Here is a 15,948-nt window from a genome sequence, read left to right as displayed (position 1 = left end):
CGCCAAAAACGTGAATAACCACCCCCTCCCCCCCACCCCCCGGGGACGAGATTTCTACCGTGGGACCCCCCTGAAATGCCTTTGGGCCAGTTTTGAAGCGCAATTGGGTGGGTTTTGTTGTGAAAACCTGGCAACCCTGCTTATAGTATGAGTCAGAGCCCAAATTGCCCCCCCCCCTCTCTTCATTAGGTATCTGTTCCTTTTCAAAGTGGAACTCAACACTGCATCGATAAGATGACACTATGGGAATGCTCCTCGTGAACTGGTGTCTGAAGCACGTGTGCTACATGCCAATCTTGATTGGCTACTGCAGTCAGGTGACATCATAGGCACGCCGGCTACTAGGGGGAAGTCTCAGCCTCAGATGTCACGCTCATGGACTGTTGGCAGAACGTCTGATGCATATGGCACACTTATCTGGAAACACTTCAGGAGTTTCGAAGTCGTCATCTGGTTGGTTGAATTCTACAGGATGTCCGGGAGATATGTGTGTTGCGTTCTTTAACGGTCCGCCTGGAAACAAATGCCATGAAGCCAAAGTCCCTCACGCAAGAAGAAAGCCATTGTGTTTACAACTGTGACAACGTGTGCTTACCAAGATCAAATAAATGCTGGATTTTCAAACGTATGTGAAGTTTTCGGTTCCATTGTTGCAGTTTCAAACTGATTTTTTTGCATTACATGTCAAACGTCTTCTTGGGCGGTCCTTGACCAGTGAAAGCTGCGATAGAGAGCAGACCTTCTGCCGTCAGTCTGAAGGTCTGGCTATGCGAGAGACTACTTAAGGGGTGGCTAGAGAACACGTCATCAGTTTCATTGTTGTCAGGAAAAGTGCAGGAAAGTGATTCAGAAATTGTGTGCTTCCATGTGATTGTTATATGACACACATGATCTGTGTGCCGAGGCAGCGCAGCATCTGAAGCCATGGGGCTCTCAGATGGATCTGGCTGAGGAGCTTGGGACGGGTCTTTCCCTTTCCCAATCCTCTCTTGCCAGTTCCGATGCTCTCAGGCTGAATCCAGAAACCCATTCACTGGCTTCTTCCGGGGCAAGTGATCATCCCTATGCCCTATGTGATCATCCCTATGTGAGCAGGGCACGTGCGTGCCGTATGTAGCCGTTTGGAAGGCAAAGGGAGCGGCGTAATTTCCTCATTATCTTCAGCTGGGATGTTCCCAAGATTCCTACTTTACCCTGTCATCCCCCATCCATATTACCGCTATTGATGAAAACCCATTGGAAACTGCCTAATTCAAGCCATCACTGCTGCCATTCAACCGCAAGTGGGAATACTGCACAAAGAACAGTTACAGTTTTATATCGTTCAGTCTCCTAGAAACCCCATCGTTCTTGGCTATCCTTGGTTAGCCCTCAACAATCCTGACATCTCTTGGTCTGAAAGAGAACTCCTCCAATGGTCAAGTCAGTGTTTCACTCATTGTCTTCAAAGCTCTATAAAACTGCAGTCCCAAACTCAACCACTCTGCTATCCTCCCAAAGTGTTATCAAGATTTCTCAGAAGGCTTCAGTAAACCAAAGCTTCACAGCTTCCTCCTCACCGACCATGGGACTGCACTGTTGACCTACTACCAGGCACTAACCCACCCAAGAGCAAAGTATACCCCTTGTCTACACCTAAAAATAAGGCTATGGAGAAATACATTGAGGATGCACTCAAGTCTAACTTATTCACACCCTCCACCTCCCTCGCTGCAGCAGAGTTTTTCTTTGTAGAGAAAAAGGATGGAGCCCTCAGATCAAAAAAACCCTTCCCCTTCCCCCTTGTAGAAGCAGATCTAGAACAATTGAGATCCGCCAAGATTCTTACCAAGCTTGACCCTAAGGAATGCCTATAACCTCATCTGCATCTGTGTCATTGTCTACATTGATGACATTCTCATATATTCCAATTGTGAACAGGAACACATAGAATGTCTCATCTCTCAACAACTGTATGCCAAAGCAAAAAAAAAAAAAAGAGAATAGGTTGTTTGCACATGATGTCACAGCAGCAGCGCGAAAGAGTCTGGAGGGCAAGGAGTGACTTTTCTATATAGGAATCCTATGAAAAACTCAAAATTCGTATGTTTTGCGCTGTTATGGTTGTTTAAATCGATAAAATCGAGAAGCCAGAAGGTGTTTATATCGTTTACATAACTTATACCGTTTTTTATATCTTATATCGTTTTTTAACCTTAAAAAGGAAGCCTTTAATAGCTGATACTGAAAATGAATATGGATACCTGCTTACCTTATTTGTTTTTGACTTGGTTAAATATCCATATTCTTCATGGTATCGTTTGCAGGGAAGAGAAGCTATTTTATCCTACTGAATGATATTTTGGTGTTTTCACTTCAGTTTTGTAGTATTCCGTTCACAATGTTGATCTGGTTACCATGAGAACAGTGTCACGTGCTGCTGCTTCAGCCATCATATGGTAGAAAATGTCCAAATAAATAAATGTTTAACAAGCTGACAGAAGTCGATTCAACAACAAAGACAACACTTTCAAAATGTGATTATTTTATTGAGTGATAGGGAGTGAGTTAAATCAGTGACATTATTAGATTTGATATACAGCGTCTTCCTGTCACATCCTCAACTTCCGTTAGTGTGTTTTTACACATAAAAGGCAACAATTGTATTACACCGTCCAGTTTTTTCTTTGAATGATGATGTGAGCTCCTGATGCAATTCTCGATTGAGCATAAATTACCTACAATGGCGATATTTTTCACAATCGTGACAGAAAATCAAAATACTGCCCTAACTTCACTAGTAGAAAGGCAGCGCGATGTAAATAAACCCAGAGTAGAACTGAACGCGGCCTGACGGCAGATTCACATTCTCTATATCTAACTCCTCGATGACAGGAAAGTCTGTCAATTCAGTGGAAAAGTCGCTCATCTTCATAACATAAAGATCACGTCCAACATATGTTGTGATTTTCTGTTTATACCTTTCTAAACCAGCACAGAAAGGACTTTTCTCCATCTCTTCCATTCTAATTTTCACTGCTTGCCCTCCACCGGTATTTCACACGACAGCAGAACCACATGATTGCAAACAACCTATTCTATAAAAATTCCATCGCTTTCCTGGGTTATGTTCACAAACCTAGTGGTGTAGAAATGGAGCAAGCCAAAGTCAATGCCATCCAGCAGTGGCCACAACCTCAAAATATCAAATAATTACAGCATTTCTTAGGATTCGCTAACTTCTACAGGCGATTCATATGCAACTACACCTCTGTTGCCAGTCCTCTGACTTATAAGCTAAAAGGCAAACCCAAGACTTTGCAGTGAACTCACACCGCTAATACAGCCTTTCAAACACTCAAGAACCAATTCACTTCTGCTCACATCCTTCATCATCCAGACCCAAACAAACCTTTCATTGTGGAAGTTGATGCTTCTGACACTGGAATTAGAGCCATATTCTCACAAAGAGATGGTGATACAGCCAAGCTTCACCCTGTGCCTTCTATTCCTGGAAACTGTCCCCAGCTGAACTGAACTACCACGTCGGAGACAAGAAACTATTATCCATCAAATCCGCATTAGAAGGATGGAGACACTGGTTAGACGGGGCCAAATTCCCATTCACTGTACTCACTGATCACAAGAATTTAGAAAAAAATCCGTTCCACCAAACATTTGAATCCTCGTCAAGCAAGACGGTCATTGTTCTTCACAAGATTCAACTTTACTGTCACCTGGAAGCAAGAATGGCAAGGCTGATGCCTTAACACATATTTACAAAAAGGCTCAAGTGAACCTTTCCAACTCGCACATTCTAGACCCTTCTAGAATTGTTGCACCAATTAGGTGGGATATCATGACAAACATCAAGAACTCCCAACAACCTGGCATAATTCCCACTGACTGCCCTGCCCATACAAACTCTTTGTGCCTGAAAACCAGTGCACCCAAGTTATTCAATGGATTCACACTTCACCTAGTTCCGGACACCCTGGTATCAACCGCACCAGTGCTATGGTCAGACAATGATTCTGGTGGCCAACCCTGGCCACCGATTTCACCAATTATTTTCAAGGATGTCAAGTTTATGCACTCGCACACCTCGTAAACTCCCACCCACAGGACTCCTAGAACCCCTCCCCATTCCCAGAAGGCCTTGGTCCCATATTGCAGTAGACTTCATTACTGATCTGACCTCCTCAAACGGCTATATCACTGTCAAGGTTATAATGGACAGATTCTCTAAGTGTTGCAGGTTGGTGCCCCTTAAAGGACTGCCCAGTGCTACTGACACTGCTGAGACAATCTTCAACCATGTATTTAGAATATTTGGCCCACCTGAAGACATTTTCTCAGACAGGGGACCCCAATTTACTTCCCAAGTATGGAAAGCTTTCTGCCAAAAATTGAACATCAACATAAGTTTAATCTCGGGTTACCATCCTCAATAAAATGGACAGGTGGAAAGATTTAATCAAGAAATTGGCAGATAAAAAAAAAAAAAAAAATCAGCATTTGTATTGCCATATATCACAGAACCAATGGAACAAATTCCTACCATGGGCAGAATATGCACAGAATTCAGTCATTCATTCCTACACCAGCTTAACGCCCTTTGAATGTGTATTAGGAGACTGACCTCCATTGTTTCCCTGGAATGGAGAACCATCTGATGTTCCGGTAGTGGATTCCTGGTTAAGACACAGCGAAGAGATTTGGGATGCTGCCCATGTAAAACTTCAACAAGGTATCCGACGACAACGGATCAGTGCTGATCGCAGGTGACAAGCAGCCCTGTCATTTCAACCTGGTCAAATGGTCTGGTTTTCTAGATTTCAAGCTTCACCTTCCCTGTAAGAAACTAAGTCCTAAATTCATTGGCCCATTCAAAATCATCAAAAGGATGAACCCTGTTGCATATCGTCTCCAACTCCCTGCTTCTTACAGGATTTCATCTACGTTCCATGTTTCTCTTCTCAAGCCCGCTTACCCTGCAACCTATACAGAACTGCCACCACCAATAGAAATTGATGGAAGCCCAGCTTATCTGGTCAAGGAAATCGTATCTTCCAGACTTAGAGGAAGGCAACTACAATATTTAGTTGACTGGGAGGGATATGGGCCAGAGGAACATTCCTGGGTTCCCATCAATAATATCCATGACCCTTCTCTCCTCAATGAGTTTCATAGGGATCACCCTCATAGCCACGTAAGACTCCAGGAGTTGCCTATAAAATGGGGGATTCTGTAACATGCCAACCTGAGGTTCCCTCTCCTACTGCCAGATGGCACCCTCTTTCGTATACTGAAGTCTATCTTCTGTTAATGTCACATGGTTTCTCCTTCCTGTTTAAAGAGTCTGATTCCCTTTGTTCATCGCAAGGTGTGTCCAAATTCAGGGGCTGCGTCCTCCGGAGGTTGCATTTGAAGTCTGCATACATCATTGAGTCAGTCTCATTTAAAAAAGTAACTAATAAATTTGACTGTTATTCCTTGTTAGGTGTAAAATACTGTAAATTCTTTATTACTTTGCAATCTAACTTTTCTTAAATGAGACCGACTCTATGACGTATGCAGCCTTCAAATGTGACCTTTGGAGGACGCAGCCCCTGAATTGCAATTCTAAGTGTTTTCCCATTGCTGTGTCTTGCCTTGATTTTGGATTATCTGCCTTGTTCTACTGTTTCTTGGATTTGATTGCCTGTTTGGACTGTTTTCTTGGTATTTGACCCTGGACATTATTGCGTGGCTTATAACTTTGTGATTCACCCTTTTGCTTCTAATAAATCTCTGTATATGGATCTCTCTGCTCTCAGTAGCCAGGTTTCCTTTTTTTGCGGAAAAAGGTATAGCGCTTCAAAATGTTTAGTGATATAGCTGATGGAAATGCCATTTTTCGATAAAATTTCTCAAATGTCGACACAGTCTTTTTCAGTTTATTTTTAGCGCATGACTTCTTGGTCGAGACTTCAAATGTCGCAAAAATTGGTTTGGAAACACTTTTTGTTGAGAAAAATGGCATTAACGCAAATAAATGTGGTGTCACATGACAGAATTAGCCTATAGCCTACATGCAGTGTCCGCGTTAGTGGTGCTCCCGTTAAAGCACCATTTCTCTAGTTCAAAGGTGCATCACAAGGATGAGGAAAATAGAGACAATCGTCTGACAAGACTTTGCCGTCGTCTTCTTATATTTCCTATTTAATAATATTATATGTAAAAATACGCAGTAGGCCTACTGGTGAATTTCAATTGTTTCATTACTCTGTACATTTTACAAATGGGATGCAAAATATACAAATTTGCGATATATGCAAAATTATGTATGGAAACGGCTCAAGGGCAGATTTTTTTAGCGATAAAACAAAACTTATGCAACAATACATCTTTTAGGGATGACGTCATTACACACATCATTTTATTGGTAAAAGGCCAACTGGATGGAAACAGCCTGGAGACGACAAATTTTCTCAGCTACCATTACATTCTTGCTTTTTCTGACCCTGGTTTAAATTAAGTGAGGAATTTGTTTGTGCTTATCTCTGTGTTATCTTTTTATCAATATCATTTTTGTGAATGGGCCTTTAAACTGAGTACTGCTTAGCTCCAAAGCTGCAGCTTAAGTGAAGTCAGTGAAAATAATGTCACCTTTCATTTAGCTACTTTGCAGCATTCGTTTCCAAGCAACAGCATCCCTTTTGCACCCCTACATAATCTTGCTTGCATAAATCCACCTCAGACCTCACCGACCTGTGCCACCACTGTGGAGCTCATTCTGTATGATTGAGTCTGATGAAGAGCTGATTTGCTTGAAACGTCATGTTGTAGTATTCTGGTGTTTTAGTATTATAGGTGTTTTTTTTTGTTTTGTTTTTTTGGGAGAAACAGTGTGCTGACTTTGTCTTGCATTTTTATGCATCCTGTATGAATGACAGCTTGTCTATCCTATCTGCAACACCTCTGTTTCCATTATGCAAAGCACTGCTTCTGCCATAACTACAGATCTGTGCCTTTTGGCCATTGTAAAGCCTCATTTTGTGCAGCATAAAAGAAAAGGTCAGTGTAGATAACACCACAGTCTTCAATTATAAACTTAATTTTAAACAGAAACTCCAGTGACATTTACGGTTATCAAGGGGAATAACTGACTTTATTTCTTGGAGATGCCCTTTTTCATTAATCCAAGAATTTTATCAGGTCTAATCCTTAACAGGTACATTCAAAAACTCCTAAGGCCTGATGTCACACACAGTCGGATTTGCCATAAGATGTGTTTTCACTACTGTGATAAGCATACTTATAATAAAAATGTCAACCTCATGTAATAATTTAAACACTCAATTCAGAAGTAATCATCATCCAGGCATTGTTATATAAACATTATACAAACTTTCCCTAATTTTAAAAGACATTAAAATAAAATATTTAGAGAATCATCATCCAGGCATTGTACCACAGTAAAATTTATTTACTGTACAACCACAGTAAGGAACAACATCACAATATAGTAATTCTCCCTGAAACCATATCTTAAAGTCATATCTTAAATTTATCAACATCATGGTTCTAATTAAGTTTGGAAAATGTTCAACTCACATCAGACTCTTTGACAATTAGTTATTTTTCACTGACCACTGATATGGACAACTGACCATATCTTTATTGATGCTTTTTGAGAATTGTTTACTTTCGCTTAGAACAAAACTAACCATTATCTAAATTCCTTAATTACTTTTGAACACTCAGGCTATTGCCCAAGCATTAGACTTTTCACCTACGACTACAGGTCATATTTTCATGAATAATTTTTGAGAATTGTTTACTCTTGCTTAGAACAGAACCAACTAACATTTAAACCTCTTATAGACATTACAGTAAGACTTTCAGCTGCTTTGAAACAATGTGTATTGTGAGTGCATACAAAATTAATTTGACTTAATGTGATTGTTACTCAGGCATTGTTATACAAGTCATTGTGAGTAATCATAATCCATGCAGGCATTGTTATAAACATTATACCAACTTTACCTAACTAATTTTAAGAGACATTCAATTCAATACTTTACAAACCAATAATTATTCAAAATTGCTTAAAGCCGACATGAAATGGATGTTGTATTAATCTTTTCTTCCCTTTTGTGGTTTATATCTAATTAAAATGGCTTCTTGGACAAGAATTGCTGTGATCTCATGTGAGTGACAGGTTGCCCTGCCCTCACACCAGTAAACACTTCATCAAAGAAGAGAAGAGATGACATTGCAAGAGGGAAGGGTGGTTATTTTGATTAAAGATTATGAGAGAATATATAATGATGTGTGCGGAGAAATCATTTATAATAAATACTGCAATGTTCCATAACAAAATAAGAGTTGTCAATTTTGATTTCATGGTGACTTTAATGCACACAGCAAAAAGCACAATGTAGGACATTTGTCCTTTATAGAGTCAGCTTTTCCATTTTACAACCCAAATTCCAGAAAAGTTGGGATGTTTTTTAAAGGTGCCTTAGAATTAAAAATTGAATTTACCTTGGCATAGTTAAATAACAAGAGTTCAGTACATGGAAATGACATACAGTGAGTCTCAAACACCATTGTTTCCTCCTTCTTATATAAATCTCATTTGTTTAAAAGACCTCCGAAGAACAGGCGAATCTCAACATAACGCTGACTGTTACATAACAGTCGGGATCATTAATATGTACGCCCCCAATATTTGCATATGCCAGCTCATGTTCAAGGCATTACACAAGGGCAGGACGTCTGGATGTGCACAGCTGAATCATCAGACTAGGTAAGCAAGCAAGGACAATAGCGAAAAATGGCAGATGGAGCAATAATAACTGACATGATCCATGATATTTTTAGTGATATTTGTAAATTGTCTTTCTAAATGTTTCGTTAGCATAATGTACTGTTAAATGTAGTTAAAGTTACCATAGTTTCTTACTGTATTCACAGAGACAAGACTGTCGTTATTTTCATTTTTTTAAACACTTGCAGTCTGTATAATTCATAAACACAACTTCATTCTTTATAAATCTCTCCAACAGTGTGTATTGTTAGCTTTAGCCACGGAGCACACTATCAAACTCATTCAGAATCAAATGTAAACATCCAAATAAATACCATACTTGTGTGATTAGACATGCTGCATGATGAACACTTTGTAAAGATCCATTTTGAGGGTTATATTAGCTGTTTGAACTTTGTTTATGCAATGTTTAAGGCAAGCGCGAGCTCCGGGGGCGGGGAGCATGAGAATTTAAAGGGGCCGCAGCCTGAATCGGCGCATATTTAATGATGCCCCAGAATAGGCAGTTAAAAAAATGAATAAAAAAAATCTATGGGGTATTTTGGGCTGAAACTTCACAGACACCTTCAGGGGACACCTTAGACTTATATTACATCTTTTGAAAACACGTTCTACGGTACCTTTAAATTTGAATAAAATGAAAACTAAAAGACTTTCAAATCACATGAGCCAATATTTTATTCACAATAGAACATAGATAAGATAACAAATGTTAAAAGGGAGAAATTTTACACTTTTCTTCAAATTTGATGCCTGCTACAGGTCTCAAAAAAGTTGGCACGGGGGCAACAAATAGCTGAAAAAGCAAGAAATTTTGAAAAGATTCAGCTGGGAGAACATCTGGCAACTAATTAATTTAATTGATATCAGGTCTGTAACATGATTAGGTCATCAGGTCTGTAACATGACTATAAAAGGGATGTCTTAGAGGCAGAGTCTCTCAGAAGTAAAGATGGGCAATCTGTGAAAGTGCATAAAAAGATTGTGGAATACTTTAAAAACAATGTTTCTCAATGTCAAATTGCAAAAGCTTTGCAAACCTCATCATCTAAAGTGCATAACATCAAAAGTTTCAGAGAAACTGGAGAAATCTCTGTGCGTAAGGGACAAGGCTGAAGACCTTTATTGGATGCCCGTGTCTTCGGGCCCTCAGACGACACTGCATCACTCATCGGCATGATTGCATAAATGAAATTACTAAATGGGCCCAGGAATACTTCCAGAAACCACTGTCGGTAAACACAATCCACCATGCCATCTGCAGATGCCAACTAAAGTTCCATCATGCAAAACGGAAGCCATATGTGAACATGGTCCAGAAGCGCCGTCGTGTCCTGTGGGCCAAGGCTCATTTAAAATGGACTGTTTCAAAGTGGAAAAGTGTATGGTCAGACGAGTCCAAATTTGACATTCTTGTTGGAAATCACGGACGCCGTGTCCTCCGGGCTAAAGAGGAGGGAGACGTTCCAGCGTTTCATCAGCGTTCAGTTCAAAAGCCAGCATCTCTGATGGTATGGAGGTGCATAAGTACATACAGTATGGGCAGCTTGCATGTTTTGGAAAGCACTATGAATGCTGAAAGGTATATAAAGGTTTTAGAGCAACATATGCTCCCCTCCAGATGGCGTCTATTTCAGCAGAACAGTGCAAAACCATATACTGCAGCTTTTACAACAGCATGGCTTCGTCGTAGAAAAATCCGGGTGCTGAATTGGCCTGCCTTCAGTCCAGATCTTTCACCTATAGAGAACATTTGGTGCATCATTAAACGAAAAATACGTCAAAGATGACCACGAACTCTTCAGCAGCTGGAAACCTATATCAGGCAAGAATGGGACCAAATTCCAACACCAAAACTCCAGAAACTCATAACCTCCATGCCCAGACGTCCTCAAACAGTTTTGAAAAGAAGAGGAGATGCTACACCATGGTAAACATGCCCCCGACCCAACTATTTTGAGACCTGTAGCAGGCATCAAATTTGAAATGACTCAATTTGTGCATAAAATTGTAAAATTTCTCAGTTTAAACATTTGTTATGTTATCTGTATTCTATTGTGAATAAAATACTGGCTCATGTGATTTGAAAGTCTTTTAGTTTTAATCTTATTCAAATTTAAAAAACGTCCCAACTTTTCTGGAATTCGGGTTGTACTAATAGTTTGGACTTACATAGAAAGTGATCCTATAACAGTTATGGGCAGCTTTATCATGGAGTATCAGGTAAGCACATAAGGCAGTAGATTGAGAAAACTAATTTGAATGGAATTTTCTGAGGATTTTTTAGTTTGCTTTTTTGGTTCCATACCCCTACACTAGACAAGTACATTTGGAGGGTATACTACTGTCACATGGCATGAGAACCCAATGATAACACATGTCATCATTCACTTTCATTATATGGAAAAAAAAAAAGACCTTATGTGTTCCATGGAAGAAAGAAATGCATGGGGTCTTGAATGACATAGTGGTAAGTAAATAATAACAAAATTTCATAACAGCAATCATAATTCATAATTCATAGTGATGACTATTGTTATGTAACAACTGGTAACTTCAAGTTATCATAATGGTTATAGATAAATGCCATGCAGCTCTATGCGAAAGAAAGCAAGCATATGGAACATATAAACTGCTTCTATTTTGTGACAGCAAAGATTTTGTTGCGATTGTGATCAAAATTATGCATTGCTTCTGGATATATTGAGATGAGTCTTTTACCACATAACTTTGGGAATTAACAGCTTGCCTGCTGCTATGATGTCACTAAGACCCCGCCCTAGAGAATCTGGGCCAAAAGGATTATGGGTTAGTGAAGAGGGATTTAAACCTAACAACACAGATAATTTATTTCTTGGTGTATTTTTAGGTAAACTGATAACTGAGGGTTAATGTCAGGAATTACTTAGGTTTGAATTAACTTTTGATGAGATAATATATAACCATCATTGCTGATGCACTCTGAACCGCCATGATCTCTTTCATTCTCACAGTGCACCTTCTCGGAGCAGGAATTTGCCAGGCAAAAAGGAACTGTTTAAAGGACATAAGATCATCAGGCTATTGACACTCTTTGTTTATTTTTGTGGTGTGTGTTTTCTTGTAATTCAGTATTTTTAGTATTTTGGCAGCATCAAAGGTTAATGCCAACTTTGTTGTAAAGTTCTGCAGATATATGTAGTTTTCATAACATTTTCACCAACAGTCATTATTACTTAACTTAGCCTATTTTGTGATCTGGCTGTTTTACACAGGTAGCCCTATTAGTATCATATATTTAAGTTGTTATTTATCAGTTGGTGATTAAAAAGCTATGAGAATGGACCAAATTATGTTTTTCTACATGCAGATGTAACAGAAGATGGTGCCCCAGTTCATATACCTCCCACCATGCTGTCTTTTGTCTCTGTGTCCTACTAGTTTGGACAGAACCCCAACTGACAACAGAGGCTGGTGTGAGTCTGTAAAGTTGTACATAAACATGAATGCTTCCAAGGAATAAGACCCACCCAAGCTGTTAGCCTATTTAGCCTGTTTGAATCACTTAGATTAGATTAAGGCATCAGCTACAAACACTATTTTGTACATGTATCTCTGTATTGTAATGTTTTTTTTGTTTTATTTGTGGGTGAGGTAATAGGAGAGGGATAGGAGAGAGTTTTACATCAAAAGAATTACACACTTCACCTTACATATCACTCTGCCTAGCAAAGCAAGCAAACAAACAAACAAACAAACAAACAAACTTTTTACCAATTTACAAGTCAGTCCTCCTCTCTGTTTGAATTAGATTAAGGCATCAACTACAAACTTTAATCATGATCAATTGCGTAACAAAAGACATAGTAAAAGCATATAGAACTATTGAAACTCAACTACCCTTAAGATTCTCAGTGTCTGACCAAAGTCATTAAAGCAGTAAAAAATATAGATGCTGAATGGAATACCAGAATGTTAATTCACAGCAGTTACAATGATTAAAACCTCTCCTAACATTCCTACTTTTGTCTATCAGCCATGTCAACATGTTGCTATAGTTCTGTTGGCATTAAACAGCAGTATTCTGTGTAAATGGGCCCCAGGACTAAAGTACTTATTCAAATCGGCCAAGTGGATTGCCTTGTGTCTTTCTTTTGTTGTTCCATTGAAATTTTCATTTTTGTATTTACTACCCAACCCCATTCAGTGTTGCTATGTTGGGCTGCTCAGACAAGTAAAGCAATGTTGTAACAGCCACAGAGTTTAGAGTCACACTTTTTGGAGAAAATCAACTTACCAATGGATTACTTATAGTTGTCTTGGCATATAAGCTGACAGAATTTTAACATCGAAAACACAGACTTTTTATCTCACAATTCTCTGTTTTATTTTGCGATATCTTTAAACTAGACATCGAATACATCACTCTGCCCTCACTGCATACCTCCCTCCTAAGTGGGACAGGACTAGGCCCCGTCTATGGACTTTAATTGCTTCTTTGTTTACAGGACTTCAAAAGGAAACCTTTCTGTGTGCTGTATCCCCTTTTTCCACATTAACTCTCTAGTCAGGGCACATAAAAGAACAGTAATGGGCTCATTACTGGAGAGATGTGTCCACTGGGTTGTTCTGTCTCATATTAACTAGACTAGTCTGATCATGTCTAAATTTCCACATTTTTTGACGTACTCATAAGAGAACAGAATGTAATCAAATTATCAGTGAAAAGTAAATAGGGAAGTCCACACCACACCACATAACAATAATGACACAGATGAATGATATCGCTGGAGAAACTTTCAAAATGATTTAATTTCAGCTGATGAATGATAAAAACATTAATAACCAATTAGAATCTACCTGACTTTAAAGAGCTTGAGCATTTAAATTTGCAGACAACATAATGGCAGCTTGTGCTTATATTTGGGCCTTAGAACAAGATTATTGTGTGTAGTTTGTTTGTTTGATTTGATTTATGGTAGCTAATATCAGTTGTGAAAAGATGAGGAGCTGAGAAACATTCATAGAATTCTGCCCTAGTTTTCACCTCCTCTTCTCTGTGAGTTGAAGTTTGAGAAGTACTAATGTTTTCACCCCCAGTGAGACAATATTTGTAAAGGCAACTATACACATTATCTTAAAGTATTTATTATGAATCTGGAAATCATGCTTCACATGGGCTTAGGCTAGGGGTTTATCAAGACCTATTCACATTGAATGATAATTTTTGCACATTCAGTCTCTCATTCAGTTCAGTCTCTTTTTATTTCGGATTTTTAAGAAAACTTGCTTAATGAGGTATGAGCTTTAGGTCATGTTACTGTACATGAGCTGCTGCTGCTGCTGTTACACAAATTTCCATTGCATAAGTTGTGCTGTTTTGTCAAGTGGCATTGTATTTCTTTTCTTCTCTCTCATCATAAGAGCTGGATGGTAGACCTGCTGAAGGTGTGTTTGTCAAACAGCACCACCTATCGTATGGGGAAGAATTTTATCTTTATTTAGCCCAGTGGATAGTTTTGTGTCTTGGTGTAAATAGACCTCTCCAATGCATTGTACCTTGCATTTTGTCTGTGTGAACAGGCCTTGGCTTTAACTAAACAGAAATATGTGCTGCAGACAAGATTTTAAATAGAAACATTTTATTCCTATTCCTAATAATGTTCATTGAAAGCACAGTTTTGTTTGTGATGACGGAACTTGCAAAGTTGTGACCAGTTGGCCAACATTGCTTTTGGGAAACACACCATTGATTTAGTGTTTGATGTTTAACTCTCCATGTAATTATTGTTACTTTTAGTGCTCTTTGCTGTTATACTGTAGTTGTCTTGTCCATGTAGTGCCGGAATGTGCACTTTTCAGTGTTAGTCATCAAATTCTCCTCTTTGATTATTACAATTTTCAGTACAGTACCCACAAAATGTTTCTCTATATTATGATAAAGCACAATATTATCTTTTGTTTTGCTCACAGTTGACTCTGCTGTTTTAAATGATTAATGAGGTCTAAAACAATTAATTAAAACAAACAATATACTCAGATTCATTCAAACTAACTGAAGGCCTTTTTTATTGGTCGTCAGTTTGGTGGAATTATGAAGTTCTGCGACATAAATTAGAGCCAATCTTTATCCATTGTTTTCTCTATTGTCAGCTAAATGGCTCTTGCTCTGAGCATCTCTGGAAACCCCAAATGTAGCTATTGTCCCTCTTAAATAACAATAAACAGTGAACAGAGTAATTATAGCTACTATAAGAGAGAGAAAGAGAGAGAGAGAGAGAGAGAGAGAGAGAGAGAGAGAGAGAGAGAGAGAGAGAGAATATCTCTTAGAAAATCTCTGTGGCCCAAAAAGGTCTAAGAATTGCAGTAAAAGCTTGACAGGGCTACAGTGAAGTATTCATCCCCTTGGAAGTCTTCACATTTTTGGTTTTCCAACACTGAACCATAAATAATTTTAATTTGGCCTTTTTGACAGTGAACAACATAAATATATTCTTTCATGTCAAAGTGAAAACAAACTTCTACGAATTGGTTGAGAGTTATAATGGCCAATTGTGGTTTCATAATATATTTCAAATAAAGTTGCTCCCAAATATCAGTCAGACAGTCTCTTCCTGTCTAAGTAGGTTGTTGGGAAGTATAAGCTGCATTATAGGATTGGATGGATGTGGATTCGATATGGATTGGACCTTTTCCCTTTATTTTGGCAGCATTCATTTTATCCTATTCTCTACCAAGCCTTCCAGCCAGGGCCTGCTAGAGAGAAGCATCACCATCCTTAATGGTGTGGATGGTGTGCTTCTGATGATTGCATTTTGTCTGATGGCCAAAAATCTCAAGTGCAGCCTGCTCTTTACAATTCTGCCATACTGTTTCAATTTCCTAACTATTGATTTAACTGTGCTCCAAGGGATATTCAGTGACTTGGAAATCGTCTTGTATTCATCCAACGCCTTGTGCTTTTTAACTACTTTTTTCCTTTATGGTGTAAGTTCTGCTGCAGTACTGACTAACCAGAAGTTGGACCTTTCAGATAAAGGTGTGTTTATGTCACTGAAAATCTGAATAACTGAAAACAGGCCTATATCAAATATTTCTTTGTATATATATATATATATATATATATATATATATATATATATATATATATATATATATATATATACACACAC

At 38.6% G+C, this 15,948-nt stretch overlaps 1 protein-coding gene across 1 annotated transcript in view; it reads left to right on the top strand.

Annotated features, from left to right (window-relative positions):
* The window catches only part of gpm6ba (glycoprotein M6Ba), a 54,768-nt gene that overhangs the window by 1,144 nt on the left and 37,676 nt on the right, over positions 1–15,948 (top strand). The window lies entirely within an intron of this gene.

The sequence above is a fragment of the Megalobrama amblycephala genome, linkage group LG7 (assembly GCF_018812025.1).
Source record: "Megalobrama amblycephala isolate DHTTF-2021 linkage group LG7, ASM1881202v1, whole genome shotgun sequence".
In the NCBI taxonomy this organism is placed as follows: domain Eukaryota; kingdom Metazoa; phylum Chordata; class Actinopteri; order Cypriniformes; family Xenocyprididae; genus Megalobrama; species Megalobrama amblycephala.
The sequence above is the reverse complement of the archived record's forward strand: the minus strand, read 5'-3'. Positions and strand labels throughout refer to the sequence as shown.